The 24,036-nt window shown below is 45.9% G+C and overlaps 1 protein-coding gene across 2 annotated transcripts in view; it reads left to right on the top strand.

Annotated features, from left to right (window-relative positions):
- Positions 1–23,968, top strand: part of LOC308182285 (uncharacterized protein) — a 163,928-nt gene extending 139,960 nt beyond the window's left edge. For both annotated transcript variants that reach the window (XM_080566613.1, XM_080566614.1), the window contains 2 exons: positions 4,356–4,501; positions 23,629–23,968. The gene's annotated coding sequence lies outside the window, so the exon portion shown is untranslated. The remainder of the gene's footprint in view (positions 1–4,355; positions 4,502–23,628) is intronic.
- The last annotated feature ends 68 nt before the right edge of the window (positions 23,969–24,036 follow it).

Below are 24,036 nucleotides of genomic sequence, written 5' to 3' on the forward strand. Positions count from 1 at the left end.
CAGGGCAATTTTTCTGAAGTTCCTCAGCCACCCCACAGCATCCTGGTGCTGGCAGCTGCCTGCGCTGCTCCGCTGGGTTTTGTGTGAGGGACTGATCCTGGAAATTCGTTGATCCTGATCTGAAAAAAACAGTCAGTAGGAGCGGCTGATGCTTTGCTGCTCACAGAGCAGCCTAACGCATAGGAGCTAAGGCTCAGCATTTCCCTGATGAGGGCTGTGTTTTCTGACCAGTCACCAGGGCGGTCGCAACTCAAGCACTGCCTCTCCCAGCCCCCAGAGGTGCTCCAGCTGCCTTTGCAGCCCTGTTAGAGCAGCTTGAAGTGCTACATCCAAAGCAGATGTAGGCAAACCCATTTTGCTCTGTGCTATAGCAGAAGAATTTGACCCTTAAAACCCCCAACAGACAGTGGTGTGGATGGGAACGTTTCTAAACTGTACGAGTGGGACAGCAGAGCATTAACAGCAGGGCCTCCTCCAGCCTTCTGCCCATGCTGACCATTTTCAGACACTTTCTCGTCATCTTATCACCACTTGCCTTCTCTTTGTTGTCCTCATTGCCCTCTTCAAATATTTCTTTGTCAGTGCTTCAGATCACCTTAGTGAAGCAGAAAGAAAATCTGCTTCGGAAAGAGCAAAGCTGGTAGCTTGGTGGCCCAGCTCCTGCATGCTCGGCTCCACCAGGTCCCCTTGAATGCAAGTGCCTGGCCCCAGTGAACCGTGGCCCCGAGCAGTCCTGTCTTTGTATTGGTTTAAATTTGCTGAAAATAGGTCGCCCACCCTATCTAAGAAAGAGCGTAAGAAAAGAATCCTGAACATTTTAATTAGCAGGCATTTCTGAACTGGCAATACTCTGACAGCGCACAGCAGAGCTTATAAATAGAGCTTCAAGTGCCCATGATGTCACGAACCACAAGAGCGTTTGACTTGTGATTTATTACATCAGATCGTGGCTTGTTCACAGGCTCGTAACTTGCAGCCTATTTACAGTCAGTACACCCAGTATTATCCCTAAGCCATCCCACTGTTGAGCAGGTAGGTGGAACTGAAACAGTAAACAACCAATTAAAAGTTTAACTTCATCCTTTCCAATTTCTTCCTGTAGTATTAGCTGAGGATGCTATTGCCTAAATTAAGATTGTGTGAGATAATAACAAAAGTTCTTTCATCTGCCTCTGTCATTTTTGCACAAACAATACTTTTACATTTTTTTTGAGTATTTATGCTCAAAAATTATTCCCAAAGCTTGTTCTCTCATGAAAATTGGATTTATTTGAAAACATTTTTCTTTTTCTTCAGTGCAAGATCATTCTTTTTAAAAGATTGCCTGGAATAAATATGTGAAAGCTCATTTATAAAATTTAATGAAAGAATAATTGTAATTTTGTATATAGTTCTGGGCACTGCATACAAATACACATAGATTGCTTTACCTAAACAACAGTTTGCATAACCAGAGTTGGACAATGGAATTAGAAAGGGAAAAACTTGGTATTCGGATTAATTAAGTAACATTAAATTTTAAGTCATATCTTTTCAGGGATGAGGGGAGGATCTCATTCACCTTGGCCATGTTTTGGAAGAGGTCATAGTTACAGACGAAAGATTTAAATATAGGCCAGTATAAACTTCTGTCGTTAATGACTCCTGAATGTAACAATAAAATTGTGTGTCCCTTCCATGTCCCCTGCTATTACAGATTTCCAAGGAGAATTTGGTTTTCTATAGCCCAGTCACAGAGAAAGACACCCAGCAAGAAATCTGCTGACAGAGATACCTGTCAGCCTATGCCAGTGCAACTGGATGCATTGCAAGATAGACAAAGCCCACCCTAAATAAAATGTTGTGTGATGATACCCAGCTATCTGAAAGCTGGTATACGCAGGTAGCTGAAAATGGACAGGGGATAACTGCATTGTTCAGAAATGGCAAAATGGGAAATGACTTACGTGGGCTGCTCTCAGCTGAATATCAATGAATCTCACTGATACATTTGGATGTGTTCTCTATCAAAGTGTACAGTAAAGCACTCCTAAATATATGTTGTGATTTACTTCCCCTTTTTTAAAAAAGACAAAAAAAAAAAAACCAAAAAAAAAGAAAAACAACTCAAGGAAGTCTAAGTCTACCAGAGAACAAAAGTAATTAGTAGTACTAATGTCCTGTAAAATACCTTGGACTATGCTTTGAGGTTTTGTAGTCTGCGATCTTAAAAGCATAGGCTGTTCTGCTGGAAAGCCTGCCTCTGCCCTGGGAGCAGAAGCTCCTTTTGTATTCTCATGGGACAAACTACCCCAGAGCAGCTAGTAGAAGATCAAATTCTACATGTCGGTGTCATTTGCAAGGGGGACACAAAGGAAACTTTTCTCTGGCCAGATGGTTCTTTCTAAATGTTCATCTGTCTTAATTGACGGACTAAATGTTAGCAACCCTTGCTGGAGTTGGGACAGAGTGCAGATGATATGATTAAACAAGCACGAGATTTTTTTTGCATTTTGCAAAATTTTGCAGATTTTGCATATTATATGTAGCTTTATTTGGTAAATAGTGACTTGGCTGGTTAAAATATACCAGTGGCCATAAAAGAGACATCTACTCCACAGCATTTCAGCAGTATTTCTTCTAGCTAGGCATATGTATATCTGTAGGTGGCCTCAAAGCTGACTGTTTTTTTGTTTGTTTTTAACTTGTGGGTCTGGTTTTGGATATCTGAATGTTTTCAGACTTTTGCTTATGCTGTGGGCAGAGGGCTCAGGGGAGATCATGAGAGTGCCAGGTGCTTGCTCCCTCTAAAAAGAAGAGCCAAGGTGTTGTGAATGTCAAGAAAAAATGCGTATCTTTGTGCAAAGAAAAGGTATTTGTGTGCACTGCTGCTAATCTCAGGTGTTCAGTCATCAAGGAGTAGGCCCTCAACATTTAGAAATTAAGTATTATTAAATATATGGAGCCCCCACACAGTTTTTTATACCTTCTGGGTATGGGTGCTTTTGGTGCACAGAGAGGTTTTCAGGCTTTTTGATGTAGTCGTGACAGCTTGAATCCTCTTTCCCTTCAAACAAAGCACCTATGCAACTCCCTGATGCCAGGAACTGCAGCTTGAAGAGAAATATCAAATATTGCAAAACTTGCCTTTATAAAAATATGCAGATAATTTGTAACATTTATCATCCAGTTACTGGCACACTGCCACTGGTACAGGGTAGTGCTGGAGTGCCTCCAAGAATCACTGTATTTTCTTTCCCATGTCCATCTCCCAAGATGTGTGGTGGTAGCTGCTGTTAGAGCAGGGACAGTGGGCTAGATAAACCTCTGCCCTGCTCCACTGTGGCATTTCTGATGTATTTTGGATTCTGAAGAGTTAATGAGTATATGGATTCATTGTTCCTCCTCCCTAATTAGATCCCAGAGGAAAAACGCCACAAGCCTCAACCACGTCCTTAATCTCCTGAACAATAGAAACGGTATTGAAAAAAAAATCAGCTCTCTTCCTGGGAGGGGTGGACACTTCTTGGTGGCTCAAAGCCAGGTTTCTGGTGCAAGCCCCACGCAGGGCTGGACAGGGACCTGCGGGCACCTCCTCTTGGCTGGGCTGGGCTCCTGCCGCGCAGGTGTGTGTGGCCCCAAAACTGCCAGCAGTGCAGAAGGGCAGCAGGAAAGAGGAAGTCCGGGCACTTGGGCAAGCAGCGTGCTCACCTCTGCAAAAGGCAACTTCCCTCCAGATTGGCAGTGCTTTGGCAGAGAGATGGATGGACGGGTGCCCCACGCTTGCCCAGTGTGGCTTCTGGAAAGGCACCTTCCCTCTCCAGGTCTTGTCAGCTCCCCAGCACTAAAAATACTTCTGTGAAATGTGCGCTCCTCTGCATGTGCTGGTGCAGAGAGCCTCGGCCGGGCTGGCAGAACCAGTCTCCTGATGTTTCCCATGTGCTTCAGGAAGAGCACAGTCAGCTGCCCAGAACCATTATCAAAAGAACTGGGACAGAGAAGTGCACATGTTAACCCAAACTCTCCTCCTCCTCCTCCTTCTGCTCCTCCCTCTGACTCAACAAGTGGTGTGAGCTGCAAACAGCATCCTTATCCACCAAGCACGTACTTTATTTCCATAACAAATTGAGGTATTAGGATTTTTAAAGCCCAGATGTTTCTCAGAGTTATATAAACCCAGGGGCACCCAGATGCCTACATACTCTGACTTCAGAGCATGAGCAGAGGGAAAATCCCTTCAAGAGCACATGCCTGGCCCATGACTAGGCTGCTGAGCAGGGTTATTCAAACTGTGAGGTGCAACAGGCTGAGATAGCAAAAGTCCAAAAAGAATGTGGAGAAGGTGCAAAATCACATGCTGTTCCTTTTTTCCCCAGATGGGCCTTGGCAAAGCTAGAAAGTACTACAACCCTGGCTCCCAAATCAAGAGTCAAGTGCTCCTGTGAAAGACCTCATGCAGAAAGCCAGCTAGCAGTAGAAGAGGCAAAGAATATTGAGAGAAAAAAAATATGTAACTAGACAGGTAAATATTGCATTCAGTGTTTCCTAATGTAATGTATTTCTTTTTCCTCTTCCTGCTTTGCCTATTGAGACAGAACTCTCATGTGGAAACAAGGAGAAATTCCCTCTTGTTTTGTTGCACTAGGGTATATAAGAAAAATATTTAATTTTCCTCTTCCTGCTTTCCCTATTGAGACAGAGAACTCTGATCTGGAAACAAGGAGAGATTCCCTCTTGTTGTGTTGTATTAGTACGTATAGGGAAAGTTTGAAAATTTATAGTTTTTTGAGAACGATGTTCTACCTTTAGAACTGTCATGAACACTGAGTCTGGTTGCTGGAGGTCTTTCTTAGTGGACTTGAGATGTTGACCAGGAACTCTTTGAATTCTTAGCCAGAAGGTAGCCAAGACTTTATTTCCTTCCAACAGCTTATTTTGGCATTTTAATCAGAGATGTTAATGAGCGCACAGCATTAAAAACAGCTGCTCCTGCCTCATATGAGAGCTCATCTTCACCATAATAGCTCTACTGAAAAGAGGAAAACCATGGTGTGGATTCAGTCCTGTGTGGGCTTTGGCTCTATGTTTCTTCTGTGAAGCTGTGTCCTGTGCACGGAATGGGCAGCCTGACTCTGTCTACCTTCCATCTACCCTGGGATGCCTGTCCTGAGTTACAGCAATTAATGGCATGACCCAGCCTTATCTCATACTGGGAAATCATAGAGCTATTAGGAATGCGGAAAATACCTTTTTTCCCCCACCCCCCACCACACCCCCAGGCCCCAGGCAACTGCAATCAGCAAAAGCTTTAAGGTAAGTGCAGTGATACAGGCAAAAGCATTGTGAACTTTTTTTGCTGGTGTGGCTCTTTATACTACCTGGGAAAATAAACCACAAAAGCATTGATGAACTTCACTAGTTACAGCATTACATCTGTAGCTGCGCCTTGTTTGGTGGAGACAAAAAGTGAGATTTGAAACTGTGCAACCAGTGAGGCAAGAAATATACTTTATTAAAAGCTGCAGCACCATGGGGAGTGAAGGAACTAAGCTGTAGGCACCTAAGAAAAGCATTTGAACACATTTTGAGGACATCCATATGCACATGAAGCCTTTCTAAGGAGAGCTGCATAATACCTCTAAGTATGGGGCTTCTTGTCCCAGCTTGTGTAGGTTGGGATACCAAGGACAGCTTGGTATGGATAGCATCAGGTCTTTCTGGCTGTAATAGTAAGTGGCTGACTCAGTTTCAGCCTAGTGGCCTCCTAAAACTCTCAATATGTGCCAGATACAAGGAGCTCTTCATCACACGGATGTCTCTGAAGAACCAGATTGAGGCCAGCACATCCGGGCATGCAGAGTACTAATCAGTCCTCGGAGGCTGAGTCACCATCCGTTCCTACCAGACCAAGTTTTGAATTAGGTCAAAGGATCAGTTGTTTATTGTCAAAATCCTTAAGCTCTCTATCCTTCCTTGCCAGTAAAGTTATTCAGCTTTCCACCACTGTTTCAGAGTTACTCTAAGCAGCCTGTGCCACTTAGTCAACTTCTCCTTAATGTCGCTTTCCAGAGGGAAGCAAACACAGTGTCACCCTTGGTCAGGGCAGGGTGCCCTCTGTGCGTGACCTTTACCATGCTAACCTGCCCTCATCTTGCCCGACAGCGTTAATTGCCTCTTAGCACAGCTTTGTCTGGAGCCCTGGGAGGTTAGGCCAGGCAGCTCATGCTTGCAATAGTTAGGAACTAGTAATAGCCAGTTTGGATCCCGGTATGAGAGAAGGAGAGGCTGGTCATACCCCTGCTCCAGCACCCCATTAGAGTAGAGGAATCACCAAGATGCAGGTTAGTTTTAGCTCAACCCTCTCCCTTGCCGACACAGGCTCTTCCTCATCTTCTGTCTCAGCTCTGCACCACAACCCACACGAGGAGGGCGTGATGCTATCTGTTCTTGTTTCCTCCCTCTTTGGGTTCCTATCAGAAACACCACTCTGAGTCAGAGGCAGGGGCTGTGACTGAAATGAGAGAGAAAACTCAGAAATGCACAGATTTCAGACCAATGCGGCTACCCCAGCTCTTGAAAGAAAACTAGGCCTCAAAAATGTATGAGATACTCAGCAAAAAGTGGCTAAAGAAACACTATGGTATTAGAAACTGCCTAGCAAGCAGCAAAATAGGATACCAGAGAGCGTCTGGCTTGCCGAAGGTAACAAACAAGACTCAGAAGAGCATTGTAGCATGGGTGTTACATGACCTTCTACCCTCTTGCAATATCTGCTGTTTTTGGACATTTGCTGAAAAGAATCCCTCCAAGATCACTCTTCTGGTTTATTGGGTGGTGATAGCTGGGTTTTCCAGCACAAACATAACTGTGCTACAGTGAGAAGTTTCCAGCAGCGATACTCTTTTCACATGCATTTGGATGAGAAGTCATTTAAGAGCCTGTGCTCCCTAGGTAGGGACAGGGTACCACAAACCAACAACACATGTCCAAATATTCTAGTCCCAGACATGTAAATCTAGCTGCTGGCAATATGTTCCTATTGTCCATTAAGCAGAACAGATCTGGAATTATCTGGAAATACTTCCCACATCCAGATCTCCCCAGCAAGAACCACGTCTTGGGCCGGCTGCATTTTTATTGCCTTTACTGCCTTGCTCAGATGATAGCCCTATGCTTAAGGTGAGCTGTATGAGTAATGGGACTTAAGTATAATGGAGCCATTTGCATCTGCCCAGGTGAAACGATGTTTAATGGGCTGTACAGTTACATGACCTCTGGTTGCAATCCGATCAGATACCGCAAGATAAATAAAGTGGAGTCTTGCTGATCATGGGAGGGGAATGGAGGGTGTTAGGAGGGAAGTCTGGGATTTGGGGTATAGCCCAAAGTAGGGAGGACTGGTCAGTAGGTGGCAATCTTATATCTGAAGCAGGAAAGACCCACGACAGTGCTAGAAAAATCCATGCTACTGGCCATGTTTTCCATGAGATGTGTAATCATGAGGTCTAAACTCTTTGGGTACTAGTTCTAATTGCATGGAATGGGTGCACCGTGAAAATATAAGTCACAGATTATTGTTAACTGAACCTGCCATTCAGATGTGTGAAAGGAAGGCATCTCAGTCGGTCCTTACAGCGGTGAACGACCACCTCACAGACTCTGATGGACTGCTTGGTCTGTGCAAAGTCAGTCAACTGCAGCAGTTTGATCGGCACTGCTTTTAATTCAACACTGCAGTTTAGGCATCTTTGCTGATATGGTGCTGACTTGAGAAATGCTTTCATTTGGGGCTTTTTGTCACATATAGGAAAAGTGCTGCAAACCATTTCCAGAGCATTTGACCTCATTTGCAGCCTGTCAAGTGGGAGAGAGGCCGTGAAGCAGAAGGAGAGTGGCTGGGACCAGGCAGGGAGTACACAGCAGTGAAAGCATTTATGCTACACGTTGTCCTAACAACAGCAGCCGTCTCTAACCCAAGATTTCCTGTGCTAACATCATGAGGAATCCTTGACTGTGGCCTGTTACCTGAAAGGAACTTCAGGGGATGGAGGAGGTGAGAAAAAAACAGATGCTGCTGCTTTTAAAGCAAATATAGCATTGATGAGAGTTAACTTGTTCACAACCGTAGTGCCTCAAGCCTTGCCTCGCTCACAGGGATGTGGAGAACAGGCAGAGCTGGAGCAAACGTGCCTATTCTGCCTCTGGTCCAGGTGGCCATGAGAGTGCAGGTCCATGGGAGTGCAGGTGCAGGAAAGGCTCAGGTTCTTTCTTGTGTACCCTTCTGGGGCTACTGTCACCTGTAATGTCACCAAACTCTGCACAGGCTTCAGAGTACCAGCCCCCAGTACCCTGCTGAAACAGCTCTTGCCCTAAATTCAGTGAAGCGAGGTGAGGGGGCTAAACACTAGGTTGCGTGTCAGGCTGTGGCAAGGCAGTTATGCCAAAGCCTCCTAGATCCTTGTCCTTTCTCTCGGGTTAGAGCAGTCTCAGTTGCCTGTTCAGATCTTAGCCCCATAACTGAGCAGCTGATTTGGGTCCGTTGCAACCAAGATATGAATCCCTGAGGCCTAAGACTCATTTTGCTCAGTGTGCCAGCAGTCACCAGCTGGAATTTGACAGCTAAGCACTGCTAGTCTGTGTTTGATTTACGCTGGCGGCCTTCTCGCTGAAGTCAAGGTCAATGGGAGTAGCACAGGGAGGTGAAGAGGCTATTACAGCACACAGGAGCCACCCAGACACCCACACACAGTTTGATTTCTTGCCATTTTTCGTTGCCTGGTTTTCACAATGCGTGCCCACGGATTTAGGTTATAACCCCAGCGGTGTTGCAACAAGTTACGGCTTGGGAGCGTGTTTCATCTGCCATGCTTGCACAGTCTGCCTCACGTGCAGCCTGGGCTGCCTGGCTGCGGCTCCCAGGTAGCAAGTGAGGCTTTTGCTTCTGTTCCATTGTAACCTGAATCACGTCAAGAGTAAGCTCGCCTGCACCAAGACCTTCTGCCCAAGGTGCACAGCCCTCACCTGGCCGCCTGGGAGAGCTTGGGACACGGCAGGAGCGCAGCTCAGCGGGGCATGGGGAGGAAAGGGCGAGCATCAGACTGGCTCGGGCAGCTGCTCGCACACTGCCCTCTGAAGCAGTGATCCACATTCACGACCTGACCCGGTTTCGGTCCCCTGCCAGCTTCACAAGGAAGAATGCTTTGGGGTTTCCAGAAGGCGCTTGCACAAGGGCTGATAAGAGGTGAGCTGCAGGCTGAGGCAGGTGTATCGTCGAGGCAGTGTTGCCACACGTGTTGTAAGGATGAGTGAAGTATGTCGGCATTTTATGAAAAGTCCACTCCTTAGCATAAGCCAGATGTCTCGCAGCCTGAGGAGCCAGTCTGGGGCTTGCACTGGCAGAATAACAAGCAGGAGCGGAGGAAAGACTGGGACATACAGGAGGGCTTGGAGCCTCACATCTGGCCCGCTTGTGCTTGCTCCTTCTCACCATTGGTGAAACACTGGTTGCTTCTCTGAGAACCATTTGCTTTCCACCTACCTGCTGTGTTAGCCCTCAGAAAAGCCTGCCCTGGAAAAAAAATGCCTGCTCTGTCAGACTTTGTGTCTCCTTTCCTTTCCCTTGACCTTGTCCCTACCCAGAAGCACGTCTGTCCCAGCTCCACCAAGTCTGCAGCAGAAATCTCTGCTTTGCCTTCCCTGGAACTGGGAAAAATGAGGAAGAAGAGCAGTAGAACAGGGAATGAGGAGAAGATGGGACAGAGGAAAAGATGGGACAGAGAGATAGTAAAATAAATGGACAGGAAAATTGAGATGAGTGTGTGATCCCAGCGTATGGAATGGGGATGTGCAGGAAAGGAAGGGACAGGCTTTCTGTTACATTAGAGAGAGAAGCTCAGAGGGAGCTAGGCAGGAGACATGGGAAATTTCACTGGATCTTTAGAAAGTTCTCCAAGGCTGAAAGATGGCAAAAGGCTATTAAAGACAGGGGTTCAAAACAGTATTTATTGTGGAAAGAGGGAAGCACACAAATAGTTAAGGCCCTTTGGAGAGCTTCACATTTGTTTCCTTAGATGGCCCTTGCTTAACTATGCTGTGGACAGGTGCATTTAAAGCCTTGCTTATGCCACAACTTTAACCTGAAATGTTAACCAGTGGCTGGAATGGCTGGCCCCAAACCATGTGGGTCAAGGGGCCCTGTGGTGAGCACCCATGAAGCGGCAGCCGTAGCAGCTCCACAGGTCCCATCCCCACCCGTCATCTGCCTGGAGGCCTCCCCATGTCCCCACCAGCCCGGCATGGGGGCTGGGAGGACGGCGGTGCTGGTGTAACTGGTTTGGTCGGCATAGCGGGCTGCCCGCACCAGAGCGGATTCCTCCTCTGGGCCTCCTCGGGGCACAGCAGCCACTGGGTACCGGCACCGTGTGTCTACTTGGGCTCCTTGCCCAGGCAGAGAAGGGCCATGCGGGTGAGGGAGCAGGCTCCCACTGACCACGGGCCCCGTGTTGCCACGTGGGCAGTGGAAAGCCAGCGGGGCATTGGCACCAGTGGGAAAGAGCACGTGCCAGCCTTGGGCCTGGCAGTGGGGCAGCCTGGACGACTGGCCGGGCAGCAGCGTGGCCATGGGGCTTCAGGTGCCTCCACAAGGCCGAGTGGAAGGATGGAAGCAGTTTACATCGGCCTCCAGCTGTGCACGATCCTGCTTTGCAGGGGAGCAGTGTCCTTGTAGAAAAATGACTCTCACTTCACTCTTTTGTTGTCCCAAGTTGTTGCCCTGAGGGGTAGCGGAAAAAGCCAAGGGGGAAGTCCTGTTCTGCAGCATTTTCTCCTTGAACTCCAGAAGGAAAGGTGATGTTGCTGTAAATGGCCGTGGTCTCCAGCAGCAGCCACACTTCGCCGCTGGGCATTTCTGCCTGGCTGACAGGGATTGGGCTAAATGCACAGCAGTCAGCACAGCGGAGCACGTTGGCTGAGCGCTTTGTGTCGTGGCAATGTGCGAGTAGGGCTGGACAGAGTCCAGCCGTGCAGGGGGCCAGAGATGTGTGATCCTATCCTGAACATCTTTTTCTGCTCCTCCTGCTCTGAGGACTGGCATGAAATGATGCAAAGAGCATTAGGCAAGGACGGGTAGCCACTTTCTTTTGCCAGTCAAGGCTTCTGCAGGAGATTCCTGCTCTGGAGTTCACCATTAAACCGAAGAAGCCTCACTGGAGCAAGCAGAAATACCAAATCCTAAGCCTTGAACTCAGACTTTGTCTTCACTTCTATCACACTGGAAGGACAAAGCCAAACTGGGTTATTTGTTTTTCTTTTTTGAATTCCTTTTGTCTCAAGGACCTGATGCTGTGGACAAAAACAAAACAAAACAAAAAAAACACTTCTCCTTGGTTCCCTCTTTGAATTTCTTCACATGCTGCTTGTACTCCTGGAGACGGCGATCTCCTCACTCCCTTACTACAGGTTTTTTAACCCCTGTTTTCAGTGCATTCCAGTGGGAGAGGTGGCCTGTAAGCATGTTGTCTCAGATCACCCTGCCGTCAGCAAGCCAGGACTTGTGGAAAGGAAATTTCTTTAGGCCAGGAATGTGTTAACTGTTTGGCACTGGCTCTCCCATCAGGGGCTGTGTGTTGTACCGGGGAATTTTCCACTGGTTCTGCCTGTTCCAGCTTCTCAGCTGGGTGCATTTTCCCACAAAGATGTGGCCTCAGAAGTGCCATCTTCATTGTAAAGTCACTCAGGTAAAGAAAATGGCTAAAGCATGGTTCTCATGCTCCCTGCTTCCTGCCAGGCACTTTGCTTTATCCTGCATTATAACTGAGACCGAGCCTTTGAAAAACTACGTGTCAGGGCTGAATTATTTATAGTCATGTCAAACATTCCTGAGTATAAGGGTAAAACCCAGGATGAAGTATCCTGGTATGCCACTGATGAGGAAGACGTGTTTTGCCAGTCGGGGCTGACAAAGATGTAGTGTAGACAAAGATGGTATTTGCCAATCAGAGAGGGGATCTTTATTGGTTTAGTAACAAAATCAAACAATATGTCATGTTTTATGATTGCCTTAATAATCACATATATAATAATATATTTTGTCAGCAGCAGACTGCAGCAGGAGACAAAAGCCATAGAATTACATTTGTGAATTTGACTGGAAGAGGTTGCAGTCTGTTCTCAGGCCGTGTTTGTTCTCTTCACCAAAACAAAGTATTACTTAAATAGAAGGCTAGAGACACTACATTGCAGCTAAAATATGACCCATTAGGAAAGCTTGAGAAACCACAATAAAAATCTCAAGAAATTTCAAACAATTTCTCCCAATTATAACTGGAGGGGAGGTAAATGTCTTGATGAGTCAGTTATGAGTCTAGGTCTTGCTGTGTAGCTGTTTATTTTCTTCATAGGCTATTTGCCTTTTTTTAAATAATAACACCAGCCTTATACATGTGCATATAAAGTGTACAATAATACATTGTTATCCTGCTTGTCCTTTAATTCATTTTCTATGCACTTGGAGTGCTCAGCCTTGTATTCAAAACCTGCTTGGCTTTAGTGGTTGCACTCTCCTTTTTGCAGTATAATTAAGACCTCACATCTCTGTATTTTTAATCTCATTTTTATCTATATATATTCTGGTGGGTAGTGACCAGTCCATTCCCACTGCCCTCCACTAAATGAATCTGGTAGATCAGGCTGTGAATTAGAGCAGGTCTGAACGAGGGCATTTGGCAATTTTTACTCCCTGCTTTGCTGTTGAATTCTCAGTGCATTGCCCAAGTGAATGGGCTGGAAAGTTGTCAAGAGTGGTTAAATCTCAGCCAGACCCGAGAGGGTTCAAATGGAGTTTCCAAGGGCAAGGAAATTGTTTGGGTCATATCATAGCACTATATGCTTTGTCTTTGAAAGACAGTAGGTCTGCTGAAAAACTAGATCAATCCTTTGATTTGTTCTACATTTAAGCAAAAACAATCTTGAATCCTGGAATATAGAAACACTTTAACTTCCACCTTTCAACCAAGGAAGAGGGGAGAGCAAACATTTGGGCAAGTCTGTCTATAATAATGTAATATTTTATGTGTCTGTTTAATAGACAACTACAGCAATGAGGGAAAGCTCTTTGATCTGTGTCTTCATCTGGACTAACAACCCTATATCTCCCTGGGAATAAATTTGTGCATCCCTGAAAAGCCACTGCTGGGGAATCCAAGCACTTTGCATTGGTTTGTATTTTGAGGGCTGCTCAGGTTCTCCGTTGTCTTGCAGTGTATGCAGGTTTGATTGTGATTTCATGATGTTTTTAGTTCATGGGTGGAAATTTATTTTCTGGTAAAGCTCAGACAGAGGTAGAATCTTTGCAGCCATAAAGAAACCATTGCCATCCTCAGGGTATTGACATCTGAGGACAGACCAATGAATGGAAAAGTAAAATAAAGTGGGGGAGAATTTGAGTTACTACTGTTGGCTCTTCAGCAGAGCTGTACGACTTCTTATACTGGAGTGAATGCTTTTTCCTAGGTTTGTTTTTCCCTTAGTGACTTGGTAAAGTATAATGGTGGTACTGATAATGTGCATGTGGGTTAGTTGATTATGTGCATGTTGAAAATTTTTGCTGTATGGCCTGGCTGCACTAGTTGGGAGAATATACATCCAACTCATATCAGTGCTGGCCCTAACATGATTTCATTTATGCTTGCAAAAATAAAAATGTACAGCTTAGTCTATTTAGGTAGCTGAGAAAATAGCTCCTTCAGTGGTATGAATGGCATCTCTATTACTGAAATATTTTTGTCATGGCTCTAGCAATATATATATGCTGAAAAACCCCTTCTAGTGTAGACACACCCTAGAGGAATGAAGTTTCCAGCTCCATGGGAAGATCACTTAGGTGCTGAACTCACAGATGCATTTGAAATCACTGCTATCTAAAGCCTGCTTTATTTTTTTATCTGATAGTTTAAACTATTTCTCTTCACTGTGAGGTCTCTGTCACCACTGTGGCATCATCTCCCCTCAGTCCCAGATCCAGAATAACCTACCTCTTGGTCACCCTGCCCTCAGCGTAGGGTCTCAGCCATCCCCCAGGCAGCAAAGCCAGGAGAGGAAGTCTGGGCTGGGTTGGGCAGTGCTGGAGAGGAAGTGCCATTGGTGCCTGGAAGGGCAGGACTAGCTTTGTCAACAGCAGGCAGCAAAGCCTATGTTTTTAAGTGGCAAATCGAGGGACATTCCCTTTCAGTGAATAGACCTGCCCCTATGATGCAAATGAGGTGGAAGATTTGCAGTGTTATACCAGTGGGTGTAGGTTTCACGTGTTTTAAGGTACACAAATCCTAAGCCTATTTTTCTCTTTCTTTTCTGCCTCTGGAGCTAATGCGTTTAACTCTCAAAGAGGAGACAGCTGGTTGTTAGCTTCAGCTTGTCTTGATGTTCATTTTCTTTTAAAGCGAGCTTGCATATTATTCTAGCTTAATTAGATCTTTCTGCAGATAAAATCCTTGGAAGGGGTCCACCCCCTTCCCCCACTCTGCTAGGCTTCTTGCTTGATTCTTTTCACATGTCCCTTCCCCAGTGAATATATCTGAATGTTACATGGCGTTAATTAAGGATCTCAATTACATATTCGTCTTCGCAAAGCTTGCCAGTGTGTACAGGCAATTGTGATTGACTGACAGCACACGAAGAACAATGGAGAAGCCTTAACAAGGCTTGGCAAAGCAACGCAGTGAAGAGCAATCAAAGGGGAAGAGCTTCACCCAAGGTCTTCAGGAAAATCTCTGACTGGAGACTTTTGTTTCCTTAATCAACAATAGGAAATAGCTCAGCCCTGCTGCAGCTGGTGATAAAGTAGCTCCCCCAAGGCCCACCACAAGATGAAATAACCGTGTGGCTCGAGGTAGAACAAGCTGTTCTGTAACACGCTGTATGGTTGTTCAGGGAAGTCTTGAGAAACTGCTTCTTCCCAGCAAGGGAGGGGAGCTGGGAGCTGGTGTTGGGCTCTGCAGCTGTGCTGGGCCAAGGCGTTTTGTGATCCTGATGCAAAGAGGCTTGTGGATGGAGGGAGGTGGAGAGTCCCCTCCGAGGCGAGGCCCTGACCAGCTGGCCAGAGGCTCTGGTCAGCCATCTGTTCTGCTGGCCTCCAAGGGCAGGGCCTGAGCGAGCTGGAAGAGACAATGTCTGCATTTCCCTCACCTCACGCAGGAGGTCTTCCACAGGCAGGGTGACCTTCAGCTGCGGCCGCCTGCCCTGCGCGCCAGGGGAGAAGCTCATCCTGGTTCTGTCCCTGGGCACTGTCCATGGGGTTCACAGTCCCGTGAGCCATGGTGGTCTCTGGTACTGCCCCACCTGAGCACCTCACAGCTTCCCTTGCATTCACCTCATGTTTCTGGGGCTTAAAAACTGCAGTTAGCCCTGCCTGCTTCACAGAAGAGAAATGGAGGCACAGAGATGTCGCCTTTTTGGTTTCCTAAGCAATGGTGAGAAAATCTTGAGGCAGAACCAGGAATTAGACCTGGGCTTCCTGTTGGTATTCCTCAGGGAGTTACCTATGAGGTTTCCTGCCCCCAGAGACAGGACTGTGGCTAGTATCACATAGTAAGAGGGCACAGGGGTTCAGGCAAAACACTAAGGAATCACGGTGGGATCTGTCAAGGTTGATAGCAGTAGCACAATGCAGCGGCATTAAAACCTTTCCCTCCATCTATCAAGCCCCAAATGGCATTTACGCAGGCAGATCTCTGCCAAGGAGTCATGTTACAGTGCAATTCTTTGTTAACCATGTTACTGCATGTTTTTGCCTCGCCTGTATACGCAAGTCCAGTCCATGTTACAGCTTGGGACAAATTCCTTGGTAAAACAGAGCTTGGCCTTACATGTAATAACCAATATTGCAGCAGGATTACCAGGCACGTTCAGTGTGCTGGGTGGAGAGGACTGCTCCATAAAGAAGAAGATGGCCAAAGCAAGGTGTGTGTTGTTACCTTTCATGGGGGGTGAAGTGCTGATCTATAAAAGTTTGCAATATGCTTTTAGGCTACTGCCTATTTTGCCACCTTTCTTTCAGTCACCAAGAAACATTTTAGGCTAAGTGCCTGATCTACAGTTGTATGCCTGTGCAACTGTTGTGGTTACCTGTATGTGTCAAGGGGAGGTTGTTTTTCACTTAACTAAGGCCATACCAATCTAACCCCAAGCTTCAGTTCCATTACAATAGCCCAGATCGGTCTGCCATTGATTTAGCTCTCGTCTCACCTCAGAAGTGAAAGCGCTGCCCATGCAAAGCAGGGGTGTAGGAGCGTGCCTACGCTCGCTCACTGAGCAGGTGCAGCCAGAAGAGTCCTTCAGCGGCAGCCTTATCGCAGACACATCCCCAGAACTCGTGGCTTCCACCTGGGAGGTGTTCCTGTCCCGCAGACCCTGCATGGAAGAGGGAAGGCAGCAAGGCAACCCGCCCCCTTGCTGCTCTGCCTGGTAGGTAGGCCAACAATCTCCAGCAGTAGGTACAGCCCATGCAGCTAAGCCAGCCCGACAGCATGCAAAGCCGTCCTGAAGCCATTTGAAAGCAGAAGCACAAGTATCTGCTTGAGGTCCCTTCCTATACTAAGGAGTCCCCACCCTCCAATAGCTGTACTAATGACACAGCACTCGCTGAAGGCCTTTGCCTCTGATTTGCATTAAAAAGCTATGTTCCCGAGTCCATATCTGACAGTTTGATAAAAGACTTGATTTTTTCAGGAACTCTTGAGTTTCTATTAAAAGCAGTGAGAGAGCAAATCTCTGCTCATTTGAAATTCAAGGCATCTACTCAGGAGTCTAAATATGGAGTTGGACTTTTATTTTATGATATATTGGCCTTTGTCTTGGGCTGTCGTAAAGCAAACATGATAAGCTAGCAACTGGCATAAAGTTTCCAGTTATTTTCTAAATGTTACAGCAGCAGAGAACGAAGTAGAATTATCAGAGGGTCAAAGGCATAGAGTAGAAATGTCATTAAGAAATGGCAAGAGTTACTGATAAGTTTTAGTATCTTTGTTTTATTACTTCCCTGTCTCAGTCAGATCTGCAAACACATTGAATCACATTTAATTGAACAACAGCTTCACTGTGAAACCTGCCATTCTTAGCTCCAGTATAGAAAATATCTTTAAAAACACCACCCCCGCTTTCTAACATTGTACAGACAAAGAATTACAGGTCGTCTGCCATAGGATATACACTACATGCGGCATCACCTGCCTTAAGTCTGTCTTTCATCCACGGTGCCACAAAGAGCAGTCTGGGGGCCAGTACGTGCCCCCATGCAGAAAGACTGCCTTGCTGACTGCTTGCACTGGGTCTGCTCCTTCCTCCCACTCTCTGTGCACCTCGTACACGTGCCTCTGTCACAACTGGTGTCCTCTGGGCCAGTGTCCCGTAGCTGCAGAGCAGGGCGAGGCAGGCGATGCTGTGTGGAGGTGTGCCGGGGTGACCTTCAAGTTCCTGAAGCCCTGCCCACGCTCTGCATGGTGCACAAGCAAATGCTTCACTGCTTCCCTGAAAACACTGCAAAATGGAGTGTGTTCTGCTTCCTTCTCCTGTGAGCTATTGTATGTTGCAACGTTTGCTACCTGTGATCAACCATACATCTTTGATTGCTCTTATATAAGTAAACAGGATTAGCTGTCTCAGAGCATTTGGCCTACATTTCACAGTTTTGCTGGTGAAGCTGTGCTGGATAGGAGTGTGAAAAAAAAACAAAGCTTGTGAAAGCCCTGATGTTGACACAGTTATGTCAGCAAAAAAAGCATTTTTGTCTGAATAACTGGTTTCCTTCTGGGGGATGCGTTCTGTCACTGCTCTTAGCTGTGGCTTGTACTGCTGTACTGGCAAGTCCCACCTCAAACAGCTCATAGACCCACAGATTCATCTGGGTTGGAAAAGACCTTCAAGGATCACGCAGTGCAAAGATGGCAAGGTATACAGTCCAGCTGGGCAGTGACTCAGCCTGCATGGTTCTGGCAACTACCCAGCCTAGGTAGTAGTCTAATGACCTTGGTGAACTCCTAGGAATGGTATGCATCTATTACAAAGTCTAGGCTTGAGGAGGGTGTACAAGAGGCTTCTGACCTGCCTCTGATTTAGTATTTTTAATCAGCAAGATACTCCAGCCGCGTGCTTGAAGTTTGTTCACCTGAGCTTCTTTCAATTCCAACATGCAGGGCACTGTGCAGTGGAAGTTGCAATTCAGAGAAGTTGCAAACAGAGAGACTGTGTACTCCTTTAGGTCAGATGACAGATTCATGTACGTGGGATGCCCCACTCAATATAATACGTCCCTCTATTTGCCTTAAAACATGTAAGACTTCACAGCTCTAATGTTGCCATAAAGTCAACTCACTGGAGTGATACATGCTGACTTAACAGAGGCTGAAAGTGACAGCTATGTATGGATAAACCCTTCATTTTTAAGTTGGTTATTTACATTAGATCAACCTATGTGAATCACCTGAACAGCCCATTCTACTACCTGGATAAAGATTTCTCTGTCTCTTGTCATTTTTTTGCTGCTTTTAAACTCCTCATGCAGTCAAGACTAGCTGAAGCAGGCTGGAAACTTCTCTGCAACGGTGGTTAAATCCCTCATACTCTCAGTTTTAACCTTTAATCATTTTACTTTCAGCCAAAATTGCCGAAAGACCCTTCCTCTCATTCTGTGCACTAGAGATTATTAAAAGGTAATGAGAAAAGCTAAAACTCATTTGCTCAGAAAGAATAATTCCAACTCCCTTCTGTGGCAAATGAGAAAATTAGGCAAACGTAATGCATTTGTCAAGGACTCAGTTGAATATCCTATGTTTTATTCAGCTTCACGTAAGGGTACTATAATAAAGGTCCGGGCATAAGTCCCTGACAGGTTAATGACAACTCCAACATTGTTTCAACAGGGCTTTGTTGGAGCTCTGTAGTTTTCCACAAAGCAGACAGGAAGCTTGAGTAAAGGTCTGGGCCCAAGAGTTCCTGGTAATAGAGAGGGTTTCTATGGGTTTCTATGAGCGTTGTTAGAGAGGATCTTGTCCACAGTTCTCTACCTAACCACTGCACTCAGCTCTGCTGTGGACCCCATGAGCTCTGGCCAGATAGGTGTGTAAATCAGAGTGCCAAACATACAGTAATTATCATTTGACTTCTGGGCATCACCCCCAGTTCCCTAGAAAACACTAAGGTCAAGTCACTTTTTACCATCTCTCAGTTTCTGCCTTAGGAAAACGTAAGCAATGGTGCTTCTTGATTGTGTTAACACCCAGCACTGGTAAAATTCATACATAAATTCTGAGTATTACTGATGGTCCCAAGATGCTGTCCCAAGATGCTGATGTTGTGTAGTTAAGTCTAGTCTGGTAAGATTAAAATATTTATAGGAGTGAATTATCTACTCTACAGAGGCAATCCTATATATTTCTGTCTTCCTCATTTTTATGCTTTATTCCTCTGTGTATTTGAGTCTCTCTGCACTGCCCAACCTCACACCACCATTGGGGTAGGGAGGAGACTAAGTTCATGGGTTTCAGAGCTGCTTTGAATCTGCCTGCCAGGCTCTCCTTTTGGCTCCTGTAGAGTGCCTGAGCTTCGCAGTGCCTATAAAGCTCCAAGGCTTTGGTGTTCCTGTTCCAGCAGCATTGCTGACATGGGGGGTGGACAAATGGATCTACTGTACGTCCTCAAGAACCTAGATACAGCAGTGATGTCATCAGAGAGGTGCTTACAGTTTGGAGAAAATTTCATTCATGATGATTTAATAATTTCAGACCCCTGGAAAGCAATGGGTTTCTGTTCTCTCTCTCTTTTTTTTTTTTTTAAGCTGCTACACATCAAAGGTGCAATCCCAAGAATGCAGTGACTATGGGTTTGCAGAGAAAGGCATATCTGTCAGAGGGGAAAATCTAAAAAAGTAGTTTACTAAAAGGAAAATTGGTTTCAATGGAAAACATGCATCCAACAAAATGCCTGGAAAAATCTGACTGCAGCAAATACCTGACTTTGTGCTTCAGTCAAAGATAAGCTATCAGGCTGACTGAAGAAGTAATGGAATGAAATTATACTGTCTGTGTTATGCTGAAAGGGCAGAATAAATGATCCACAGACTTTGCAGTCTTGGAGGACGGTGGCATTTTCGTGAATTTTCTGTACGGTGTTGCTTGCAGCCAGACAGGACACCTGCTAGCTTGCTCATCCTACCTTGCCTCTGCTGTTCAGGTCTGCAGCAAAGCATGATTGTGGTAGGGGTAGATAAAGAGTACAGTAGGGCAAGATCCACAGAAAACATTTTCCAGCAGTGACAGAAAGGTGGTGGAGAGAAAAGCTGCTTCCCTGAGTACTTGTGTATGTCTGGGCTCCCCAGCTTCTGCTCCTGGAGCTTCTTTTGGATGATCCTAAACAAGTCCCTTCTTCTCTCTCTGGAAGGGCTTCTTTACAAAAGAAAGCTCAGGAAAAAGTCATCTCAGTGAACTAAAAGCAAGAATTTCACGTAGGTGAATCAACTGCATTATAGTGGACACCTTTAGTAAGAATTAGGGTGGACTAAATTAAACGTTCTTCAATTTGCTTTGGAGGTGAAGTATACTGCAGAGAATAAGCACACCTTTAAATCCAAGTCAAAATGCCCACGTGGGGCTTTAATGTGATTTAATTAAGCTTTTTAATGTTTTGTTAGCTTGCAAAAGTTCATTCAAATTAGCTTTCCGGAGCATCTCCATGCAGTCAAACCCATCCATGAGGCAAGACGTGCATTGTTCTCTCTCAGGGCCCAGCAGATGCAGGCTTTGGGCAGCTGCACGTGGCTCTGTGCGAGGTTACCAGCTGCACCCTTCTCTGGTGCCTGCCATCTACAAAGGATGGTGCCGTCACCTGCCTGAAGCCATACCCAAGGCAGCAAAATGCCCATTCTGCTCTTTCTTCTGCCACCAGCTTTCCACATGCCGCCATGTACCCACTTGTTAGAAAGCAGCATAACAATATCTGTGCATCTACTCTTCAGTGTGCTTTGAAGCTAAGAAGGGAGAGAGGATTTGCAGGCCTGTTGTGAGCACCTGATGTGGGTGACTTCTCCTATGGTATTTTGTTATGGGAATTCAACTGCAGCAGATTCCTGGAAACGTGATCCCTGAGATAAACGTGGAAGAACTGAAACAGCAATATCCGTCCAGCGCTTCAGCCTTTCAGTTCAGAGGCAAGTCAGAAACTCCCCGACCTGGAACAAGGCTATCGGTGTAAAGATGGCTGTTCTCAGCTGTGTGCATCCAGTGGGCCTAGGTGGAGGCACAAGTTACATTGAAGAGCTAAATTGCTTTCAGAGTCACAACCTACTAACGTGCACTTTCAAAGAGACTGATGACATTTGAAGTGCTTTGAGTAGACTGTTTACTTTCCATTTAAAACAGGAAATTCATTCCACTGTTTGTCACAGGAATGAAGCACAATGATCACCATCCCAATGACCAAACATTTGCTATCTCACATAAGTTCTCTTGGAGAACAAATACACATCTTCATCGTTAAATACCATCTCATCAGTTATGCAGGGACAGATTCTCTTACAAAGGTATCAGATTTAACAGAGCATCCATCTTGCTAACCTCACCAGCCGTTTTCCAGATGGTGTTTTGCATACAGTGTAGACCAGGGGCCTTGCTAACCAACCCATTATTCAATTAATTAGCACTTACAAATTAAGTATGTGCCTAGCAGAGCGCGTCACTCTGTGTGGCTAGTCTCTTCTCGTGGTGCAGCGAGGAAGGACTGTGAGTCATTGGGTCACCACGGGTGATGAGCAGGCCACCTCAGTTGGTCATCTCAGCTGAAAAACAAAAAGCGGAGTAATTCGTATGTGCTTTGTGACTGTGTTCAGAGGAGAAAACTCAAAGTGGGAGATTCAGAGCTCTTTGCAAACTCTTATGCTATAAGCTAGTATGCTCTTTGGTGGTGTTGACATATAGGTGATGGCTCAAACACCGCAATGATAGTAAGGTGAAGACATAGCTAGGTACCTCATGCATCTAACACATGGCCACTGAAGTCTATGGTGCACTTTGTGCTGCTCACCCCATGGGAAGGCTGATCTCTGGGCCCCCTGAAACTGATGGTGGGTTACACAGTGACACCAGAGACACCTTTAAGCCCTCTTACCAGAACCACGATGGCAAGTAACAGCACAAAGCCCAGTGCAGCTTATAGCTCCTCATGTACGTAACTACGAGACCTGTCCTCATCTCTATGCAATTACCGGCCTCTAAGGTTTACTCAGATAAACTTGCAGAAGCTGCAGTCCCACTGCTGAGCTGGAGGGTGAGGTGCAACGTGCTGGATACAAGCTGCTTCTCCTAAATGAGAGACAGATTAGGTTTGGGACTACACCCAGTTTCCTTAGCTGTCAGTGTACTCCCTGGCTGGGGAAATCCCAAGGCAGCAGGCTGCTGGCACCTGGGAGGTCACATCAGTCCTCTGCACTTGCCCTGTTCTTAGGCTTTTTTCTGAATTATTTGCTACTGGCCACAGCTGAGAAGGCGGATTGGGTTAAATGGCCCCTTGGTGTGCTCCGGGTGTGGACAGTCTTATGTTCTTGAAATTGACAAAACTAGCTTGTAATAAAACTGTTTAGCCAGGGCTGTTTATGTATTGAGTGTTCATTTGTGAAGTGCTTTGAACATCAGGGGATAATAGCTAATCTTTGATTATCAGTAGAAACTACTTTTTCAAAAGGAAATACGGGTGCAGAGAAAGGGGAATTTCTATTCAGTCCCTGATTCTGCTAGCCTGGGGAATACTGTAACACGGAGCAGAGTAGATGTGCATGTTGGTATTTTGGGAGTGTTTCCAGTGAGAAAATAGTGCAACTCAAAACTCTACGTCTTGGGGTCCTTGTCTTGTCACAATTATATGCTGCAAGGGTTTGTGTTATTCAACCGATAATAGTGTTTAAATAACAGACAAAGATGTGCCTCATGTAAATAAGAGCAGCGGTATCACATGTGCTGTTCTCCTCTACCTGTCGCATTGTTAGACCAGACGTGATGGAGTGGTTTGCTTATGGTGTTCACTTCCCTCTCGTAACCTGTGGTTTCATATTCAGCAAGAACTGATCGTTCCTGACGAACACCTGAGGGATCTGTAGACACCAGTGTCACAAGTGCCCAGATCCAGTTGTGTCTTTGCAGAACTGATCAGCTTTGTCATGGGTCTGGCACAAATATCCACGTCAAAGGTAGCCTGCCTATTTGAGCAGAGAGGCTGAACCATGGAAATTAAAAGCAGATTTTCCAAGGTACACAAGCATCTAAATATACAAACTGCAGCCCATCTGGCTTTTCAAATGCACCGCACAGGTCAGGCCCTTAATTCCCACTGATTATAATGAGAAAAACTTCAGCAGGTTTTAAAATCCTGTTAGTAGGTGTGTGTCTGCCTCCATTGGCCTGCATGCTAATGGCTCCATGTGGGGCCTTTCTCAACCAGAAATGAGGCTGTGTGAGGTGCTGTGGTCCATGCAGGACCAGTTAAAAGAGAAAACATGATTTCAGACTCCAGTGTGGTTACCACAGCACTGAACTTATGCCAGGGGAATGAAGACATCTGCGTGAGAGATTCTCCAGTCAAAATGTCTTCATGTATTTCTTTATTTTGTTTCAGGTCAGGGCGCAGCCATTAGGCAGTGCTGGTCATCTCAGGACACTGCAGTCATACCAGACAACCCAAACCGAAGCAAAGACCAACAAGGAGCCGACAGAGGACAACAGGCTTCCCAGTTTGTAGGGTGATCTACCTTCATACGGTAAGGACTTCTAGCGTGGACAACACTGGAGTAACCTTTAAAATCATCATAGACATTTGTGAGTTGTTTTAGGGAAAAGACCTCTTGTGAGAAGAAAGAGAAAGGCATCTGGCAGGCACGGCAAATCCCACTGTGGCCCTGACAGAACAATTAAAACAAGATGTTTAGGAACAAGTCAAACCCTAACTTACCCATTCCCATTGCCAGCTTCTGTGTGGAGTTGCTCAGATAAGTCTTGCTCCTGATGGCTAAAGATAGAAATGTTT

This window comes from Anser brachyrhynchus (genome assembly GCF_964034855.1).
Source record: "Anser brachyrhynchus genome assembly, chromosome: 1".
NCBI classification, from domain to species: Eukaryota; Metazoa; Chordata; class Aves; order Anseriformes; family Anatidae; genus Anser; species Anser brachyrhynchus.